Consider the following 21544-nt stretch of genomic DNA (forward strand, 5'->3'; position numbering starts at 1 on the left):
GACATTTGTGGATTTTAGCTCAGCTCATAAGGACATCAGTGCTGATCAAAACTGTAATGATAACCCCTTTATAAAAAAAACAAAGTGAATTCCTTAGTTGTGTAAATTCAAATTTGAAAAGGTTAGTCTTCAGTTAAGTCCCTTCATTGGCTTGGTTGCCGGGATATATTCAATTGCCTAGCTAAGCATTACGAGAGTCCCAGGAATGAATACCCTAAGTTCCACCTATTTAGAACCATCTGAAGTTCTTCAAATATGCCAGATGATTATGGAGTATTTTGTTCTTGCTCCAGAAATGCTTTTGTTACCTCTTCTCGCCAACCTGATGTTTATGGTTGCCTAGTCAACACCCACCTCTGCTTCTCCTACCCCAGAGATTGGTAACTGCAAAGACTTCCATCAAAAACATGTATGACTTTATTAAAATGTTGAGTGGATAGATCTCTTTCCCAACCCCTAAAAGGAGGTATTATTTTTAATTTCTGGATTATATTTCTTGTTTGTATGTATGATATGCTCTCACTTAATGACTGTCAAATAAAGGGTTGAATGAATGGATGGATAAATAAGTGAATGGGTGAATAGGTAGACGAACCCAATGAAAATACATTTTTTTTGTAGCATGTATGAAATGTAAATCAGGTTGGGGAGTGAATGGGGAAAAAAACAACATGATCTTTTTAGATTCCATAGTAATAAACTTGTCCAAATTTATTTTCCTACTAAATCCTTCATGATGCATGATTTTAGGGCCAAATGTTGTGCAATTTTCATACTTAAGGGATAAACGTATCCCAAAGGAAAGAGAAGAAAATATATACTTTACTCGTCCTGACTGCAAGGTATACACGTCACACAATAATATATTTTTATCAGATAACACTATAAGATTTTATTAAAATCTACCAGATAAAGCTTACTCTAACTATGATCAAATCAGTTAATGCAGGAAGAAAAATAAATCAGTGCACATTTAAAATCATTGTAGCTTCTAGGAAAGAGATCATCAATACAGTGAAATAAGAACAGCCTTAATGTACGTCAAACCCAGGTTCTCATTCCAACAGAAAACTCTCTAGCCATGTTTAAAACTATAATAGTGATCATGTATTTAGCACTCACCATATACCAGACTGTGTTGTAAGTGATTGCTACAACATTCTCTGTAATCTTACAAACAGCCTTTTGATAACGGCATTGTTATACCTATGCTCAGAGGAAAAGCAACTCGTCTCACACAGCACACTTGCTAAGCAATGAGGGAAGTGTGGTTTGAAATGGGAACCCCCTGAAAGCAGTGACTATGCTTTTAGTCTCAAAGCTGGGCTACTCCATGACTCTAGCAAAGTGACCTGACACCCGGTGCCATTTTTTCCTTATCTCTAAGGGAACTAAGAATCAGAAAATCTCTCCTAGACAGTCATTGTTTTCTGTTGTTTCTCTCCCAGAATGAAGACTGACCAAATTCACTCTCATAAAAATACCGTAACTAAAGATAGATATGCATTTTTGTCATATATGAAAACACTTTCAGAAGTGGTTGCATGCTCAGACAGTATGATCATTTGTTTACACAAGGATTGACATGGCTTTCACCTTGCTGTCAGGAAGATAAAAATCTTTATCTCACCCTTGCAATTACAATTTGATTCAGCCTGTTTCCTATTTGCTCAGAACCATGGCCTGGACCACATAAGACGTGTTAATGTGACAATCTGTTCAGGAGCAATGGCTCGTCAGAATGCTGTGGTTGGCATCAACCATGGGGATCACAGTTTTTGAAAACAGTAGCAATGATCTGGCTCTCATTACAAGTATATCTATCGTTTTATTCAATTAAAATATAAAACTCATTAATCACCATGTCTGAATTATGGTAACAGCTGTGAAAATTATTTCTCTGTCTCTGTTTCTATTTGAGTCTTTCTAATTCACAATACTGTGGAAAAAATAATATTTTAAATGAAATATGACCATTTCATGCCTCTTTAAAATTTGTGGAGACATCTTACTGACTTCAGATGAGTCTAAACTTCTCAGCATGACCTAAGAGTCCATCAAGACCTGCTTTTTAACCTGTTCTTTTACTGTTCTTACTGTACCCTAATGTCCAAGAATCTTGAAAGAGGTTCCTCGGCTTTGACCATGCTGTTCTGTCTCCCAAGAGTGCTTGCTCCGTACTCTCTGTGTGTGGCCAACTCCTACTCACCCTTCGGAACTCAGCTCGTAGGTTGCCACTTCCAGAAAGGCTCTTGTGCTCTGCTCAAATCAGTCCGAGTTTTGTAGCTATCTCAGACTTTGCTGTAATTCAATATTACAAACAAGAATTGTGAGCTGGACAGAGATCTCTGACAGGGATATAAATATGAATAAGATAAAGAGTCTGGGATTTAGGAAATAAGTCATCCAGTAGCGCAGAACATAATTTTAATATGCCAGTGAGGGACATGAGAGACTGAAGTAACACAGCTTGATATGCCTTTCCCAAAATACTATTAAATGGCTCTATAGGGACATCAAGAAAATGTCAAAGTACAATTTATGATTAAATAAAGAAAAAAAGTCAATTAATTCAAGGTACTGAGCAGAGCAGATGAAGTAAAATGCAATATGTGTGGAAGAAAGTTCAATGCGTTAATTTGTTCTTAACTTTGGTTATTAGAATTTTGTCAATGTGTTCTTAAATTTTATTATTAGAGTAATATGGCTTTTGGATATACCATAGGAATTAGAGAAAACTACTTTAAAATCTAAATTAAAAAAATAAATAGTTGAAAATAGCTAAAGGGGTAAGCTTCATCTGGTATTCAAAAAAGTCGGAAAAGTGCAAAATTAAATAAGACTAGCACAATCATAAGACTGGATTTATAGAGAATACACACCAAAAACAACCCCAAAATAGGCCTTTGTATGTAAGAACTTAATATAATAAAAATAGACTGTAAGATCAAATGTTTCAAGTAATTTAATGTTGGTTAGCATTTTGGAAAATATATATTTACATATTTATTTCATAGTAGAGACAAAATACATTTTACAAAAATTTAAGTATTAGAGAAAAAAATTCTCATGTCTAGTGTCTGGTAGATTAAATGTGCAGAAAACTAAAACATTGGTTACAGGGAAAAGCACCATTTAAAAAAAATGGTGGAATGTGTTAAAACGAGAAAAACTGTTGGAAACCACAGAGCAAGAAGGCTAACTCCACAACCAGAATTTCTCCTGAGCACTCCTACTGATCTCTAGTGGCCTAGGGCTCGCTTTTTTTTTTTTTCCTTCTCTTCCATTCATAGAGAAATACGCATAGAAACAACATTTGGGGACATGTTTTGCAAAATATTGTACCATAAATGTTTGCAGAAAACTGTATCCCCAAGTGTGACATAATCAGGAAGTAAATGCTAATCAAGACTTTGTGGTACGGGTCAAAATGAGAGACAACTGGGAAATAAAGTTTTCCATTCACGGTAAAATATGATTGCCCACAATTTGTGAAAAAAATTCAATGGGGACAAAATAGTCTTTTCAAAAAGCTGTACAGAGTCAATTATATATATATATATGCAAAAGTAAAGTTAAAAATGAAATTGGACCCTTTAAAATGGAATGTTCTTCAGCCTTAAAAGGAAGGAAAGTCTGAAGCATGCTTTAACATGGATGAATCTTGAAGACATGGTACTAATGGAAATAAGCCAGACTCAAAAGGATACACACTATACTATTCCACTTACATGAGGTACATACAATAGTAAAACATATAAAAAGATAAAGTAGAATGATGGTTACCAGGGGCTGTGTGGGGAAGGAAAGGAGGAGTTGTTTTTGAACCGGTATGGAGTTTCAGTTTTGCAAATGAAAAGGTTCTGGAGCTCTGTTTTCCAACAATGTGAATATACTTAACACTATTGAACTGTACAGTTAAAAGTGACTAACATAATAAATTTTATGTTTTGTGTTTTCTACCATAATAAAAAATGCATTAGGAATAACATTAGATGCTTGCCTCACATCATTTACAAAAATTGACTTAAAGTAAATTATAGAACTAAATGGAAGAGCTTACAGTATAAAATTTCCAGAAGGAAATATAGGATTTTTTTTTATGTTTAGGCAAAGAGTTCTCAGGCATGAAGTAAAAGTACCAACCATACAAGCAAAACATTGATGAATTCGATATTATTAAAAGTTAAAATGTTTACATTTCAAAATATACTCCTATGAAAATAAAAGTCAAGCCAAAGACTCAAAGCAAATACTTAAAAATCATAAACCTGATAAAGGGCTTTGCTCCAGAAAATATGAAGAACCTTTCAACTCAATAATAAGAAAAACAGCACTTTTTTTTAATGAGCCAAAGATTTAAAAGAAACTTCACCAAAAACAAAAAAAACAAAGAAACAAAAAAAAACTAATAAAAATAAATAAACCAAAAAAAAAAAACCCATACAAACACTTAATAAGCACCTAAAGAGAACCCTGGCATCATGAGCTATTAGGAAAATGCAAATGAAAACCAGAATGTGATACCACAATTTTCCCACAGAGTGGCCACAATAAAAAAGACAATAGGGGTTGGCAAGACAAAATTGGGACCCTCATATATTGACTGTGGGGATGGAATTGGCATCGCCACTTGAAACACAGGCAATTTCTTTAAAAGTTAAACAGGCATTTACAATTAGACACAGCAATTCCCGTGTATTATTGCCACCCTGCCAAAAAAAGGAAAGACTCCACCACCACCACCACCCATACTTTGGTTCAGATGTGGAGGCTGATGATGCTACACACACAACAGAGGGTGGGAAAAGATGTGTTACTTACAAGCGAGGTTTCCAGGGGAGAGCAGATGTCTCCCAAGCTTGTCCAAAAATGGTTTGAAAGAATGGGAAAGACCCTGGCTTGGGGTTTTACAGTGGTTCAAGCCTGAGGCCACTGTGTTCATTGCCTGAGGCCATGGGCTTCCCATGTATGCGAAGGGGCTTGTGTTGCTTAAATTTTCTGCTGGCATCAAAGAAGGGAACACCGAAGTTTTCTTATCAGCTTGCCCAGTTGTGGGACACAAAGGGGAGAGGGGGGTGAGACTTAGAAGCTGTCAGTCATCAAACATCAAAAATGTAGTGAGAGCTACCAAACACGGAGACACTGTTCATCTTTGCCTAACTCCAAGGTGTCAGGAAGACAATATGGCCCCTGAAAGGCACTTTGTTTAGAGATGGAAAAAAAAAATCTAGGAAATGCCTCTGGAGTTGAGCAATACAGCCATTTTAGGATGGAAAGCAATTATGTTAGAAAATTTGGAGAGGGCATCTCTATTTTTCTTCAATGTGTTTTGGATCAGAGATCTGCATTTTAGAAAACACAAGGTTTTTTGTTTGTTTTTGTTGTTGTTGTTTTGTTTTGTTTTTTTAACTGGGGAAAGCACACCCTGTTCAAGAAATGGTTTTGGGAGAATTGGATAGGCACATGTAGAAGAATGAAACTGGATTCCTTTCACCATATACGAAAATTAACCCAAGATGGATTAAGGACTTACATCTAAGGCCTGAAACCATACAAATTCTAGAAGAAAACCTAGAAATAAACTCTCCTGGACATTGGCCTAGGCAAAGAACTTATGACTAAGACCCCAAAAGCAAATGCAACAAAAACAAAAATAAATAAATGAGACCTAATTAAACCAAAAGCTTCTGCACAGCAAAAGAATAAAATCAGCAGACAGCCCAGGAGTGGAAGACCTCACGCTATGTGAAGCCACAGGGGCTGCACGTGGAAACAGCAGGAGCAGCAGGGCCATGGGAGGCCGCTTTACAGTAATAAGAGGGCGTGGTGCCCTGGTTCCCATGGGATGTCATGACTGGACTTTTTTGAATAATTCTTCAGGCTGGCAGAGAGCTGAAGCCCTCTATACAGGGGCAAGCAGGGCGCAAACCTGACCCTCTTTGTGAGAAGAGTGGCTTGAGTAGGGGGCGGATCCACCGAAGCAAACTGAGGCGAGGGACTTGCGGTCAGGCCACGGGGAGGCCCTCCTGGTTTCCCCAGATGGCCCTGGTTTTAGCTTTTACACCACAATCAGACCAGATATGAAATCCTCATGAAAAAATCAGCGCGTTTCCACACATCGACTACAGCATTTAGAAAATACCACTGTTAAAACACGAAAGCATGCACAAGCAGAAGGATGCCACTGGTAGATTCAAACCTTTTGGAAAAAAAATATGAGCCTTTATTCAAAGTAATTAAGTAAGACTCAAATCAATGTAGAAATGTGTTAGATTCATGGATTGAAGGACTCCTTGTAAAAACTTCAACTCTTCCCAAACCTTGTTTCAAGAATTCAGTTTTTCATGGAATTTGACAAGTACATTCTCAAATTATATAGAATTTCAAAAATTGCCAATATATTGTTGAGAAAGGAGCAGATGGAGAGAATCATTCTTCCTGACATTATTAGTTAATATAAATCTACAATATTTAGGATGGTATAGGCTGGTACTGACTGATATAAATAGATCAGAACAGAAAGAAACAGAATAAATGGCCCTAAAATAATAAAAACCTGTATTTATGAAAAAACTAGTTTTATTGTACATAAGCCAGTACAAAACAGTCTTCAATAAATGGTGCTAGAGCAACTAATTCATATTTATTTTGTAAAGTAAAATATATACTTATTCTGTGTACCTATCTCCCAAAAAAATTAAACCCACATAGATTACAGATTTGAATGCAAAGTCAAAAATATAAAAAATGGTAGGAAAAAGTGGCAGAATATTTAGTTTCCCAAATAAAGAAAGGAGTTCATAAACAAGTCTGTGATGCCCAAACTAAAAGGAAAACAAATATTGTTAACTTGGTTTACATAAAATTAATAAATTATATTAAACAAAAGGCACCATGAAGACATTAACCACTGGGAGAAGATATTTGCAAAACATATAACCCAAAAGAGTTCATAATATATAAACATGTTACATAAAAAACTGATGAAACCAATTAAAAAGGACAAACGTGCACACACGTGCACACACACACACATTAGGAAAATGAGCAAAAAACATAAGCCGTCATTGTACAGAAGGGAAAATAGAAATGTCCATAAAAATATGAAAATAAATGGGACCTTAGTCATCATAAACATGAAAATTAAAGCCACAATGATTTAGCATTTCACATATGGTAATATAAAATGGTAAAATAATTTTGGACAGTAATTTAGCATTTCTTAAAAATGATGACATGCACACATGCTTTGACCAAGTACCTCTTCTCCCAGGCATGTGTCCTGGAACCTCCTGTTTAGGAGCACTAGATTAACATGAAGAGATTTGCGTCTGTTATGAGTTATTGCCACCCAGCTCTGAGACCGCCATTCTTGACCCTGCTTTGTGATATGGAGATGGGCCCTGTGAACAGTTCTCTAGCTGCTGTCTCAAAGTGAGGCTCTGTCTCTAGATAGAGCTAGGTGGGGCACTGTAAAACAGTCGCAGGGGAGAGGTGCTCCCTTTTTTTGGTGCTTTTGTGCTGCTTGTAGCATGGCAGCCAGCAAGTTGGTGTGCAAGAGGCTCAGTAGCATTAATCTCTGTGACTCTGATGGGCCAGCTGCATCCTGAGCCCCTGAAAACTTCTTGACTTCTTGGTGCACTGGACCAATGGACCGGCTCTACCCACGTCTTCCAGCAAGTCCCTTCTCCCAGCAGGTACTGCTCCTGCGCAGTAAAGCCTTCTCCAAAGAGGCAGGGGTCTCAGCCTGGTTCTTCCTTGTTCCTCGTCCTCTGAGGTAGTTGCTGCTTTCTGTGTTTGCTACTTTTGTACTCCTTAGCACGCTCTTTCATTCCTTATAGTAGTTAAGAGTAGGTCTTACTAGTTAACAATTCTTCACATGAAATGTTCACACTACTGGCAATGTTTCTCTCCTGGTTGATACAGTGTTTATAGCAACATGTTTTATAATAGAAACATATTGAAAAGAATAAAGTATTCCTCAACATTAGAATATATAATTAAACTGTGCTATACATATGTAAAATGACGTATATAGCAATGAAAATGTAAAAACCACAACTATATACATAAACATAAGTGAAACTAAAATGTATCATATTTGGAAAACAAAGGCATGAAAAACTGAAGAGGATTCATATACATAAATGTTTTAAATGAGCAAAATAAACCAACATATTGTCTAGAGAATTATGCATATATTTTACAACCAAAGCTAATATTAAGACAATCCTAAGCAGAAAATTGACTATAATGGTTTAGCTGTTGGAGCAGAATGATGGATGTGATTGGTCGATACTACTAATATGATTCCGTTTCCTCAGCTGTGTAGAGCACATAGGACGCTTGTTTTAATATTGTGCTTTTGAAATGTGTGTGCGCGCAATATTTCATGTTTTTCTTTTAAATGTGTGTGAGCAGGGTGAGATTTTCTAAGCCTAAAATCAAGAGTTGATATCATATGTTATAGTAGCAGCAAAGGAGACATTTAGATTTCTAAATTAACAGTCCAATGTATTGCTGCAACTGTGACTGATAAATTAATTGGTAAATAGATCAAAATTATAAACAACATAGAATGAATGTAAATAAGATCAATAAAATACAATACAATGACAAAATGATATTCATAGATGACTAATAAGCAAGTTCATAGTATTTTGTAATAAGCATAAAAGATGTACCAATGCTAGGATTACATCAGTACTAACTGATGCAAAGTTACAGGTTTTCTTATTTGGTTTTAATTGAGTGCGATGGCAGTGATGACGGCCTGCAAGCATTTGGGCTACAGCTGTTTCTACTGGATATGTATTACTACATCTTCCTCTGACTCTCATTTGTTAATAATTACCAGGAATTTTTTAAACCTCCTGATTTTAGCTCCAGTAAGTCTATTTGTTAAAGTCATGATTCTTGTGCCAGTACTTAGACATAAGAAGCTTACCAGCCCAAACAGGAAACCCCCACAAGCTGTGACCTATATGTCTAGATAAAGTAACAATGGTATATCCATATAAACGAATAGTGCAATTGCTTAAAATATTGTTGATTAAAAAATACTCAATGGTGTGGAAAATAACTATAATACAATGTTAATACAGCAATGTATATAGCACTTTATGACACACATATTTGCTCATATATAATTAAAAATAAGATATTTGTCTAAATGTTACTTGTCTTGATTTTAGGTGAAAAGATTTGATGTGACATTTTTCTCTCTTTCTCGCTTGTTTGTGTCATTATCTCTAATGGTTTTTGTATTTTCTAAATCTCCTTACTTTTAGCTTTCACCATTTAGACAATTGTCGGGGGACAGGGAAGAAGGAAAGTATAAATAATGCCAGCATCAACATAATTATTTTTGTCAAAGCTTCCTTATATTAAACTACTGTAAAACTTGTATTTTGTTCATTGTGAGTACATACAAATGTCCGGTTTCGTATAGAAAGATGAACAAGTGAGGGATCGGGCAGACACACACATCTTTCACCTGGGCATGCAGAATGTTTGCCTGAATGGGAATTACTAAATTTAAAATAATTGCACTGAAGAATCAAGTAATTTTCCTTTTCCCATCTTACTTTCTTTTAAAACATTTAGTCTCTCAATGATGGGTTCAATTTACACATACAGCCAAATAAAGACATTCTGGAGTGTAGGTTCTCTGGGCAGAAGTCAGAACCTGTTTCTGTGTTGCTCAGATTTCTGCAGTGTCTTCATGCCTGACCAGTCCTTCCTGTTTTTTAAGCATGCATGTTCAGCTTTGCAGGAAGTAGAGCAGCAGGGGCTCTGCAGTGATTGCTACATGGGTCTTTTTTCCAACTGAACTGTTTCACAGCTCCTTTACCTTAAAAATGAATGCTAATATGAGCCATGCTTCACAGGAGCCATGGAATTGGAGATCGGTGTTAGCTCCTGGTTTTCTGGCAGCCCAGATGATTTTCATCGCTGCAAGGAACCTCAAGGGTCGCCCCCGTGCAGTGGTTCCAAATCTGACTAATGATCAGAGACCCTGAGGAGACAGGACCCCCGGCTAGAGAACTGGATGGGTGATTCCCATGCTCAGCCAGCTGTGAGAACCATTTGGGGAAGTTTCTGCTTCTTCTGTTGGGACAAACTTGGGAGTATCCAGATATAGTGGCAGGGCTGGGGCAAGGTGGATTGCCAGTAGGTTGTGATTTTAAGTTTCTGGTGCAGAGGTGGCGTAGACACTGGTGGTGTGGCTGCAGCCAGGTAGAGCCCTGGCTTTTAGCTTTCAGCCACAGCAATGAGGCCATTGGGGTGGGAGTGGAGGCTGAGGAGAGAGCATTTGGGCTTCCAAGGCTGAACCTAGAGGCAACAAATCTGTACACCTAATGCCTTTTAACAGCCTTTGATAAATGCCTTTTGTGCTGGAGGTAGACAGAGAGGTTTTGTCACAGCGGGGAATAATGACTAATAAAGACACTGGTGAAATCCTCTGCATTTATAGTTATGGAGCCCAAGGAGTATTACTGTTGTGGGATTGTTTTTCCTCATTCCCAAAGAGCAAATTTTAAAAAATCCATCCAGAGAACAGGAATACAAAAACTTTTTTTTCCTCTCTCTTCCCTTCGCCCCACCCCCAACACACACACACACACACACACACACACACACACACACACACACACACACCAGCATTACATTCAGGGTCCATTTAGACACTGGAGACAAACTCTGCTAAACCATATCACATAGAGAAATAATGTTTGTGCAGAGGAGTCAGTTTCTATTAGTGTGGTATTCTTTCTCAGGTCAAGTGGCTGGCCATTTCCTATCCTATTTCAGTCAACATAAGGGCTCTTTAAATCTGTTTCAAGGCCAGCAAAGGGGATGAGTGAGAAAGACAGAGGCAGGACTCACGGGAGCTCTCTCTTCAGGCTTTTAAGCTTCAGCTGTGTGAGGTTCATTCACGAGGGGCACAGCAGCCCTGAACTTCTGCACCCTGGCCCAGGTACAATTACCCAAAGAGACTGCTCCTCAGACCAACCATAAAGCTAAAGATACATTCAGAAGATGAATGAAATTGGCCATAAAATTTCCAGACTCTTCAGTCGCAAAAAATCTGAGAGATGAGCAGCTCAGAATTTAGACTCTGCTTTCTACCTAACTGGCTGTGGGCAAACCACTTATCCCTACATTTTCTCTCTTGTTTCTTCTACATTTTTTTTCTTTTAGTTAGTAGACAGGTAAGATGTCAAGCTCCAACATTCCACAGTATTTTATATTTAGAATTATATATTCTAGCAGAAGATTTATTTTGTAAATTTCTATATTTAGAATTTGATCTTGGATTAGAAATCCCTTGGGTACTGATAGAAAATAAAATCCAATCCTTTCATTTTCCAGGTAGCAACTGCCTCATCTTTTCCATCTATGGAGTGTGGAATATGTGCCCTACTTCATTCAGGTGTGAAGATAAAATGAGATAATAAATATCTGATGGTTGGAAACAAGTAAGGTGTCAATGAATGTTGATTTTATTATAACCAAGAATAATTAAAATATTTTGAGCTGCTTCCTATAGCTAGTCATTTGCCTGCAATTTTTAGTGTGCTCATTAGTTTATAAAGCAATTTCTGGATGGAAGGGAGGGATGTGGTAATTGTGTTTAAGTACATAGGAGATTTTAACTTAAGAGAAAGTTTGTAAAGGAGCCACAGAAATAGGGTACTGTAGACAGAAGATAGCCAAGCAGAGAGAGTGATGGAAAAGGACTAGGTAGGACCCTTCTTCAGGGAACATGTATATTGCTTCAGTCACTCCAGGACTAATGAGGAGCCAAAAACTCTCTAGAGCAAAGCTGAAGTAAATTACAGATATGAATTAGAATATGTTAAATAGTCTAGCAACAGCAAATGAAGGTTACCTGCTGGCATTAGGTCACATAACACTCCCTTATTTACTGCTGGTGCTAGTCCCCATTGGCATGGTAGAAGCCAGGACTTCTGTACCTGAACCTTTTCCTCCTCCTTAAAAAATGAGTCAGTCCAGTACATAAACCAATCGACTGAAAATTTACATAGTTACTAAAAAGATCTGAGAATATTTAGACTTGTATTAATTTTTAAGTGAAGTTGGTTTCTCATTTCTTAAAACAGTCAAGAGACTTGAGGCAATAAATGACTCTCAGCTTCTCCTATTCATGAGTCCATCTTGTCACATTTATCTCATGAGAAAAAAACTAGAAAGAGGCAAAAATGAGAAAAAATGACTTCCTCGGGCAATTCGAAGGCAAAAAGTTGTTTGAGAATTATCCTCATTATCTTCCTGACCACCTCACATACCCTGTAGGTGGAAAGATTTAATTCTTCACTACTTCTTAGACTGATGTGACTGAAGTGTAATGTTTCTTGTTCAAAGTCATAGTTCACTGGATGTTTTTCAAACAGGAATGTTGGACAAACCGGCTATTTAGAGAGTGAAGGAGAGGAACTTCCGAGAGCAACCGGCCCCCAAGAGAAACCCAGGGACTCCTGCCCTTCGGCAGCTTTGTCCATGTGCTGCTCACACCAAAAAGCACTCGAGGGTGACCTGCACCAAAAATGCATTGCCGTAGTCTGGGCATAGTGGATCACGCCTGTAATCCCAGCTCTTTGGGAGGCCAAGGTAGGTGGATCATCTGAAGTCAGGAGTTCGAGACCAGCCTGGCCAACATGATGAAATCCTGTCTCTATTAAAAATACCAAAATTATCCCAGCGTGGTGGCAGACGCTTGTAATTCCAGCTACTTGGGAGGCTGAAGCATGAGAATCTCTTGAACCCAGGAGGCAGGGGTTGCAGTGAGTCAAGATCGTGCCACTGCATCCCAGCCTGGGCAACAGAGTGAGGTTCTGTCTTAAAAAAAAAAAAATTGCAATTTGCAGTTTGGTGTGGCGTAAGGAACAATTTGCACGTCCTGTCCAAACTGCCTGTCTGCCTCTGCCCTCGGAGATGCTTCCTCCTGTTCTATATCCAGGTTATTATTCACTGCAAATTACATCTATAAGATAAATAGAAGAGAAGCACACACCATTAAATAAATGTCAATTTTTATACAGTAATACACCAAAAGTAGTATGTATGTTTTCTGTATATTTTCTAATGAAGGATCTCAGGAAGGCTTGTGTGGGATTCTAATCCGAAAGGTACCTGACAATTAAACAATGGCCATATGCCTGCACACAAACGTCTACTCATCAGTCACTCTTAGTTCCTGTAAGTGTTCTCACATATGTGTGAGCCGTATGGGATCAGTTCTTCTTGACCAACTTGCAGCAGCAGATTTCAATAAGCGCATGTTTAGTTTTACTTTAATTTACTCTTTCAATCATTACTCATTCATTCCTGCATTGACCTAAATAACCATAGATTCCTCTGTGCACTGAGTAATTTGCATGGTTCTGAGGATTTGATTATGAATTGAAGTTAGTCTCTACCTATTCAGAAGAGAGGAAAGTATATTAAATTCAGTAGAACATGATGTTTTCAGCAATAATAAATAAAACAAGTGTATCACAAGATATTCTGTGATTCCTATGAAGAGTAATTTTCTTTGAATAGGAAAGAGGAAGCAGGGAACTCCTGGCCGAGGGAGTAGCTTGTGCAGAATCACAGAGAAAGGAGACCCACTGGGGAGCACATTCATGAGATGCATGAAGATTGAAGGACTTTATAAGATTTAGTATAAAATTCTTTTTCTCTGGGCTTTTACATTCTTTGTAGTATAACATGCTACTATTCATTTCCTGAACATCTATTCATCATATTTAAAATGTGTTTACATAACTTACAGCATTAGTGTATTTGGGAGTAATAGTCTAGTACCTCTTTAGGTAAGTAGAATTTTGCAAAACTACGATTATAATCAATGAATAACACTGACTGTCATTTTCTTTTCTAAGAATCAAACTGAACCATGTGCCCAAGTCGACCCCCAGAGTGGCTTAGCAAGGAAAACCTTATTTGAGTCCAGTTGCAGACTCCGTGGTTGGCTGCCCCAACATCCATTCCCAATCCCCTTGTTTCTGATACCCAAACAGAGGGCCTGCCAAGCTAAGTACACATTCCCCAGGCATCCACTGAGGGAGGTACTGGTGGTAATGATGGTGATAGGGCTACAAAACATTGGTTTGCTGACTAAATCAACAAAAATTAGGCAAATCACCTCCAACCTCTTTCCCCATTCCTCCTACTTCCTACTGTGAATATTAATTAACAACATGACATCAATATAGGCTGCCCTATCTTGCAACGGTGATGGAAAGGACAAGAGAGCTGCAAAGCCATCTGTTTTGAAATTCCAAAGCTGGTAGCTGCAGGCACATCCCCGGAATTCTCGCTTTGTGAGAGGTAGACACATTTGTGTATAAGTCACATTAATTTGGGTTTCTGTTCCTTGTATTCAAATGCAGTATTAACCAGTATTTATTCTTCATTTATAAGAATACCTCTATTACGCACCATAGCTCATTATAATAATTTTATGCAGAACAGAGCAGAAGTGGTATTCCAAAACTGAACTGGCACCACCTTCTCTGTGACGTACATTTTAGGTCACTTTTCTGAAGTTCTGACTGTCACTCTTTTATCTGAGTTCCTACTGGAAACCTATCACCACTTCCTCTCCAGTCTACCCTCATTTTAGCCATGTTCTTGTTCTTAGGAACATAGCTGTCTCACTAGAGATCCTATCACAATTCTGTGTATACAGTAAGTGTCATGTCCCTGTGATTAAACACATGAAATAGATGTTTGTTCTCTTGGGAAGAAGAGCAACATTTTGAATTGAAGCTGGATTTTATTGCTTTTATTTATTCTGTTAATAGTTTGTTAAATCTGTATGGTGGTACGTAATGGTACCCAAACTACTTCCTTTGTTCTATTAAATTTTAGCAATATTTATTGATTGATTGCTTATTGTGTATTAGCCAATGGGAGTTACAAAAATAGAAATGATGTAGCTTCTTTTTTTTTTTTAATTATACTTTAAGTTTTAGGGTACATGTGCACAATGTGCAGGTTAGTTACATATGTATACATGTGCCATGCTGGTGCGCTGCACCCACTAACTCCTCATCTAGCATTAGGTATATCTCCCGATGCTATCCTTCCCCCCTCCCCCCAACCCACAACAGTCCCCAGAGTGTGATGTTCCCCTTCCTGTGTCCATGTGATCTCATTGTTCAATTCCCACCTATGAGTGAGAATATGCGGTGTTTGGTTTTTTGTTCTTGCGATAGTTTACTGAGGATGATGATTTCCAATTTCAGCCATGTCCCTACAAAGGACATGAACTCATCATTTTTTATGGCTGCATAGTATTCCATGGTGTATATGTGCCACATTTTCTTAATCCAGTCTATCATTGTTGAACATTTGGGTTGGTTCCAAGTCTTTGCTATTGTGAATAATGCCGCAATAAACATATGTGTGCATGTGTCTTTATAGCAGCATGATTTATAGTCCTTTGGGTATATACCCAGTAATGGGATGGCTGGGTCAAATAGTATTTCTAGTTCTAGATCCCTGAGGAATCGCCACACTGACTTCCACAATGGTTGAACTAGTTTACAGTCCCACCAACAGTGTAAAAGTGTTCCTATTTCTCCACATCCTCTCCAGCACCTGTTGTTTCCTGACTTTTTAATGATTGCCATTCTAACTGGTGTGAGATGGTATCTCATTGTGGTTTTGATTTGCATTTCTCTGATGGCCAGTGATGATGAGCATTTTTTCATGTGTTTTTTGGCTGCATAAATGTCTTCTTTTGAGAAGTGTCTGTTCATGTCCTTTGCCCACTTTTTGACGGGGTTGTTTTTTTCTTGTAAATTTGTTTGAGTTCATTGTAGATTCTGGATATTAGCCCTTTGTCAGATGAGTAGGTTGTGAAAATTTTCTCCCATTTTGTAGGTTGCCTCTTCACTCTGATGGTAGTTTATTTTGCTGTGCAGAAACTCTTTCGTTTAATTAGATCCCATTTGTCAATTTTGTCTTTTCTTGCCATTGCTTTGGTGTTTTAGACATGAAGTCCTTGCCCATGCCTATGTCCTGAATGGTAATGCCTAGGTTTTCTTCTAGGGTTTTTATGGTTTTAGGTCTAACGTTTAAGTCTTTAATCCATCTTGAACTGATTTTCGTATAAGGTGTAAGGAAGGGATCCAGTTTCAGCTTTCTACATATGGCTAGCCAGTTTTCCCAGCACCATTTATTAAATAGGGAATCCTTTCCCCATGGCTTGTTTTTCTCAGGTTTGTCAAAGATCAGATAGTTGTAGATATGCAGCGTTATTTCTGAGGGCTCTGTTCTGTTCCATTGATCTATATCTCTGTTTTGGTACCAGTACCATGCTGTTTTGGTTACTGTAGCCTTGTAGTATAGTTTGAAGTCAGGTAGTGTGATGCCTCCAGCTTTGTTCTTTTGGCTTAGGATTGACTTGGCGATGCGGGCTCTTTTTTGGTTCCATATGAACTTTAAAGTAGTTTTTTCCAATTCTGTGAAGAAAGTCATTGGTAGCTTGATGGGGATGGCATGGCCATTTTCACCATATTGATTCTTCCTACCCATGAGCATGGAATGTTCTTCCATTTGTTTGTATCCTCTTTTATTTCCTTGAGCAGTGGTTTGTAGTTCTCCTTGAAGAGGTCCTTCACATCCTTTGTAAGTTGGATTCCTAGGTATTTTATTCTCTTTGAAGCAATTGTGAATGGGAGTTCACTCATGATTTGACTCTCTGTTTGTCTGTTGTTGGTGTATAAGAATGCTTGTGATTTTTGTACATTGATTTTGTATCCTGAGACTTTGCTGAAGTTGCTTATCAGCTTAAGGAGATTTTGGGCTAAGACAATGGGGTTTTCTAGATATACAATCACGTCGTCTGCAAACAGGGACAATTTGACTTCCTCTTTTCCTAATTGAATACCCTTTATTTCCTTCTCCTGCCTGATTGCTCTGGCCAGAACTTCCAACACTATATTGAATAGGAGTGGTGAGAGAGGGCATCCCTGTCTTGTGCCAGTTTTCAAGGTAATGCTTCCAGTTTTTGCCCATTCAGTATGATATTGGCTGTGGGTTTGTCACAGATAGCTCTTATTATTTTGAGATACGTCCCATCAATACCTAATTTATTGAGAGTTTTTAGCATGAAGGGTTGTTGAATTTTGTCACAGGCCTTTTCTGCATCTATTGAGATAATCATGTGGTTTTTGTCTTTGGCTCTGTTTATATGCTGGATTACATTTATTGATTTGCGTATATTGAACCAGCCTTGCATCCCAGGGATGAAGCCCACTTGATCATGGTGGATAAGCTTTTTGATGTGCTGCTGGATTCGTTTTGCCAATATTTTATTGAGGATTTTTGCATCAATGTTCATCAAGGATATTGGCCTAAAATTCTCTTTTTTGGTTGTGTCTCTGCCTGGCTTTGGTATCAGAATGATGCTGGCCTCATAAAATGAGTTAGGGAGGATTCCCTCTTTTTCTATTGATTGGAATAGTTTCAGAAGGAATGGTACCAGTTCCTCCTTGTACCTCTGGTAGAATTCGGCTGTGAATCCATCTGGTCCTGGACTCTTTTTGGTTGGTAAGCTATTGATTATTGCCACAATTTCAACTCCTGTTATTGGTCTATTCAGAGATTCAACTTCTTCCTGGTTTAGTCTTGGGAGAGTATATTTGTCCAGGAATTTATCCATTTCTTCTAGATTTTCCAGTTTATTTGCATAGAGGTGTTTGTAGTATTCTCTGATGGTAGTTTTTATTTCTGTGGGATCAGTGGTGATATCCCCTTTATCATTTTTTATTGCATCTATTTGATTCTTCTCTCTTTTTTTCTTTATTAGTCTTGCTAGCGGTCTATCAATTTTGTTGATCCTTTCAAAAAACCAGCTCCTGGATTCATTAATTTTTTGAAGGGTTTTTTGTGTCTCTATTTCCTTCAGTTCTGGTCTGATTTTAGTTATTTCTTGCCTTCTGCTAGCTTTTGAATGTGTTTACTCTTGCTTTTCTAGTTCTTTTAATTGTGATGTTAGGGTGTCAATTTTGGATCTTTCCTGCTTTCTCTTGTGGGCATTTAGTGCTGTAAATTTCCCTCTACACACTGCTTTGAATGCGTCCCAGAGATTCTGGTATGTTGTGTCTTTGTTCTCGTTGGTTTCAAAGAACATCTTTATTTCTGCCTTCATTTCGTTATGTACCCAGTAGTCATTCAGGAGCAGGTTGTTCAGTTTCCATGTAGTTGAGCGGTTTTGAGTGAGATTCTTAATCCTGAGTTCTAGTTTGATTTCACTGTGGTCTGAGAGACAGTTTGTTATAATTTCTGTTCTTTTACATTTGCTGAAGAGAGCTTTACTTCCCAGTATGTGGTCAATTTTGGAATAGGTGTGGTGTGGTGCTGAAAAAAAATGTATATTCTGTTGATATGGGGTGGAGAGTTCTGTAGATGTCTATTAGGTCTGCTTGGTGCAGAGCTGAGTTCAATTCCTGGGTATCCTTGTTGACTTTCTGTCTCGTTGATCTGTCTAATGTTGACAGTGGGGTGTTAAAGTCTCCCATTATTAATGTGTGGGAGTCTAAGTCTCTTTGTACGTCACTCAGGACTTGCTTTATCAATCTTGGTGCTCCTGTATTGGGTGCATATATATTTAGGATAGTTAGCTCTTCTTGTTGAATTGATCCCTTTACCATTATGTAATGGCCTTCTTTGTCTCTTTTGATCTTTGTTGGTTTAAAGTCTGTTTTATCAGAGACTAGGATTGCAACCCCTGCCTTTTTTTGTTTTCCATTTGCTTGGTAGATCTTCCTCCATCCTTTTATTTTGAGCCTATGTGTGTCTCTGCACGTGAGATGGGTTTCCTGAATACAGCACACTGATGGGTCTTGACTCTTTATCCAATTTGCCAGTCTGTGTCTTTTAACTGGAGCATTTAATCCATTTACATTTAAGGTTAATATTGTTATGTGTGAATTTGATCCTGTCATTATGATGTTAGCTGGTGATTTTGCTCGTTAGTTGATGCAGTTTCTTCCTAGTCTCGATGGTCTTTACATTTTGGCATGATTTTGCAGCGGCTGGTACCGGTTGTTCCTTTCCATGTTTAGTGCTTCCTTCAGGAGCTCTTGTAAGGCAGGCCTGGTGGTGACAAAATCTCTCAGCATTTGCTTGTCTGTAAAGGATTTTATTTCTCCTTCACTTATGAAGCTTAGTTTGGCTGGATGTGAAATTCTGGGTTGAAAATTCTTTTCTTTAAGAATGTTGAATATTGGCCCTCACTCTCTTCTGGCTTATAGGGTTTCTGCCAAGAGATCCACTGTTAGTCTGATGGGCTTCCCTTTGAGGGTAACCCGACCTTTCTCTCTGGCTGCCCTTAACATTTTTTCCTTCATTTCAACTTTGGTGAATCTGACAATTATGTGTCTTGGAGTTGCTCTTCTCGAGGAGTATCTTTGTGGCATTCTCTGTATTTCCTGAATCTCAATGTTGGCCTGCCTTGCTAGATTGGGGAAGTTCTCCTGGATAATATCCTGCAGAGTGTTTTCCAACTTGGTTCCATTCTCCCCATCACTTTCAGGTACACCAATCAGACGTAGATTTGGTATTTTCACATAGTCCCATATTTCTTGGAGGCTTTGCTCATTTCTTTTTATTCTTTTTTCTCTAAACTTCCCTTCTCGCTTCATTTCATTCATTTCATCTTCCATTGCTGATACCCTTTCTTCCAGTTGATCGCATCGGCTCCTGAGGCTTCTGCATTCTTCACGTAGTTCTTGAGCCTTGGCTTTCAGCTCCATCAGCTCCTTTAAGCACTTCTCTGGATTGGTTATTCTAGTTATACATTCTTCTAAATTTTTTTCAAAGTTTTCAACTTCTTTGCCTTTGGTTTGAATGTCCTCCCGTAGCTCGGAGTAATTTGATTGTCTGAAGCCTTCTTCTCTCAGCTCGTCAAAGTCATTCTCCATCCAGCTTTGTTCCGTTGCTGGTGAGGAACTGCGTTCCTTTGGAGGAGGAGAGGCGCTCTGCTTTTTAGAGTTTCCAGCTTTTCTGTTCTGTTTTTTCCCCATCTTTGTGGTTTTATCTACTTTTGGTCTTTGATGATGGTGATGTACAGATGGGTTTTTGGTGTGGATGTCCTTTCTGTTTGTTAGTTTTCCTTCTAACAGACAGGACCCTCAGCTGCAGGTCTGTTGGAATACCCTGCCGTGTGAGGTGTCAGTCTGCCCCTGCTGGGGGGTGCCTCCCAGTTAGGCTGCTCGGGGGTCAGGGGTCAGGGACCCACTTGAGGAGGCAGTCTGCCCGTTCTCAGATCTCCAGCTGCGTGCTGGGAGAACCACTGCTCTCTTCAAAGCTGTCAGACAGGGACATTTAAGTCTGCAGAGGTTACTGCTGTCTTTTTGTTTGTCTGTGCCCTGCCCCCAGAGGTGGAGCCTGCAGAGGCAGGCAGGCCTCCTTGAGCTGTGGTGGGCTCCACCCAGTTCGAGCTTCCCAGCTGCTTCGTTTACCTAATCAAGCCTGGGCAATGGCGGGCGCCCCTCCCCCAGCCTCGCTGCCGCCTTGCAGTTTGATCTGAGACTGCTGAGCTAGCAATCAGCGAGACTCCGTGGGCGTAGGACCCTCCAAGCCAGGTGTGAGATATAGTCTCCTGGTGCGCCGTTTTTTAAGTCCGTCGGAAAAGCGCAGTATTCTGGTGGGAGTGACCCGATTTTCCAGGTGCCGTCAGTCACCCCTTTCTTTGACTCGGAAAGGGAACTCCCTGACCCCTCGCGCTTCCCAGGTGAGGCAATGCCTCGCCCTGCTTCGGCTCGCGCACGGTGCGCGCACCCACTGACCTGCGCCCACTGTCTGGCACTCCCTAGTGAGATAAACCCGGTACCTCAGATGGAAATGCGGAAATCACCCGTCTTCTGCGTCGCTCACGCTGGGAGCTGTAGACCGGAGCTGTTCCTATTCGGCCATCTTGGCTCCTCCACCAGAAATGATGTAGCTTCTATCAGGAATCTGGTAGCAATGCAAAGCTAAGGTAAAGGGGCCTGATGAATGCTAAGGTGTTTTTTACATTGTTGCATAACTTGATTCACTCTAGTACAAATGTAAGATAATTATGATAAGCAATCTATTACCTTACGACTAGATTGCTAAGATAATTTAATATGTAAATAATCTGTAGTATGAAATTCAAATATAATTTTTTAAGCAGGATACATATGACTTGGTCTTAATCCTATACATGATTTTAGAGTATGTCATTTTTACATCATTATCTATAAAAATGAATATAAGTTTGAGTCCTTAGAAACAGCACAAAGGCATTGAATTGAATTGAATTGAATCAAATTGAATTGAATTGAATTAACAAAGGGAATCTAATAAACTGTTCAACATCCCTGCATTTATTCTCAAAATACACACGGAGAAAGCTATACATTCAGCTGTATTCCTAGCAGTGAGAAGAAGTGGAAGAGAAAAATAGAATGTGGGTCCTATTTTTCATAGCTTACAATCTTTCGGGGGAGATATGGCACACACTAAAGAGATGTCT

The 21544-nt window shown here is 38.7% G+C and overlaps 2 long non-coding RNA genes across 2 annotated transcripts in view; one reads left to right on the forward strand and one right to left on the reverse strand.

Moving 5' to 3' along the window:
* The window catches only part of LOC134807842 (uncharacterized), a 464445-nt gene that overhangs the window by 83911 nt on the left and 358990 nt on the right, over positions 1-21544 (reverse strand). The window lies entirely within an intron of this gene.
* On the forward strand, positions 7147-12573 carry LOC107972109 (uncharacterized). The gene is made up of 3 exons (XR_001714915.3): positions 7147-7780; positions 11380-11440; positions 12423-12573. It is a non-coding gene; the product is annotated as an uncharacterized LOC107972109 (long non-coding RNA).

This window comes from Pan troglodytes, chromosome 12 (genome assembly GCF_028858775.2).
Source record: "Pan troglodytes isolate AG18354 chromosome 12, NHGRI_mPanTro3-v2.0_pri, whole genome shotgun sequence".
Lineage (NCBI taxonomy): Eukaryota > Metazoa > Chordata > Mammalia > Primates > Hominidae > Pan > Pan troglodytes.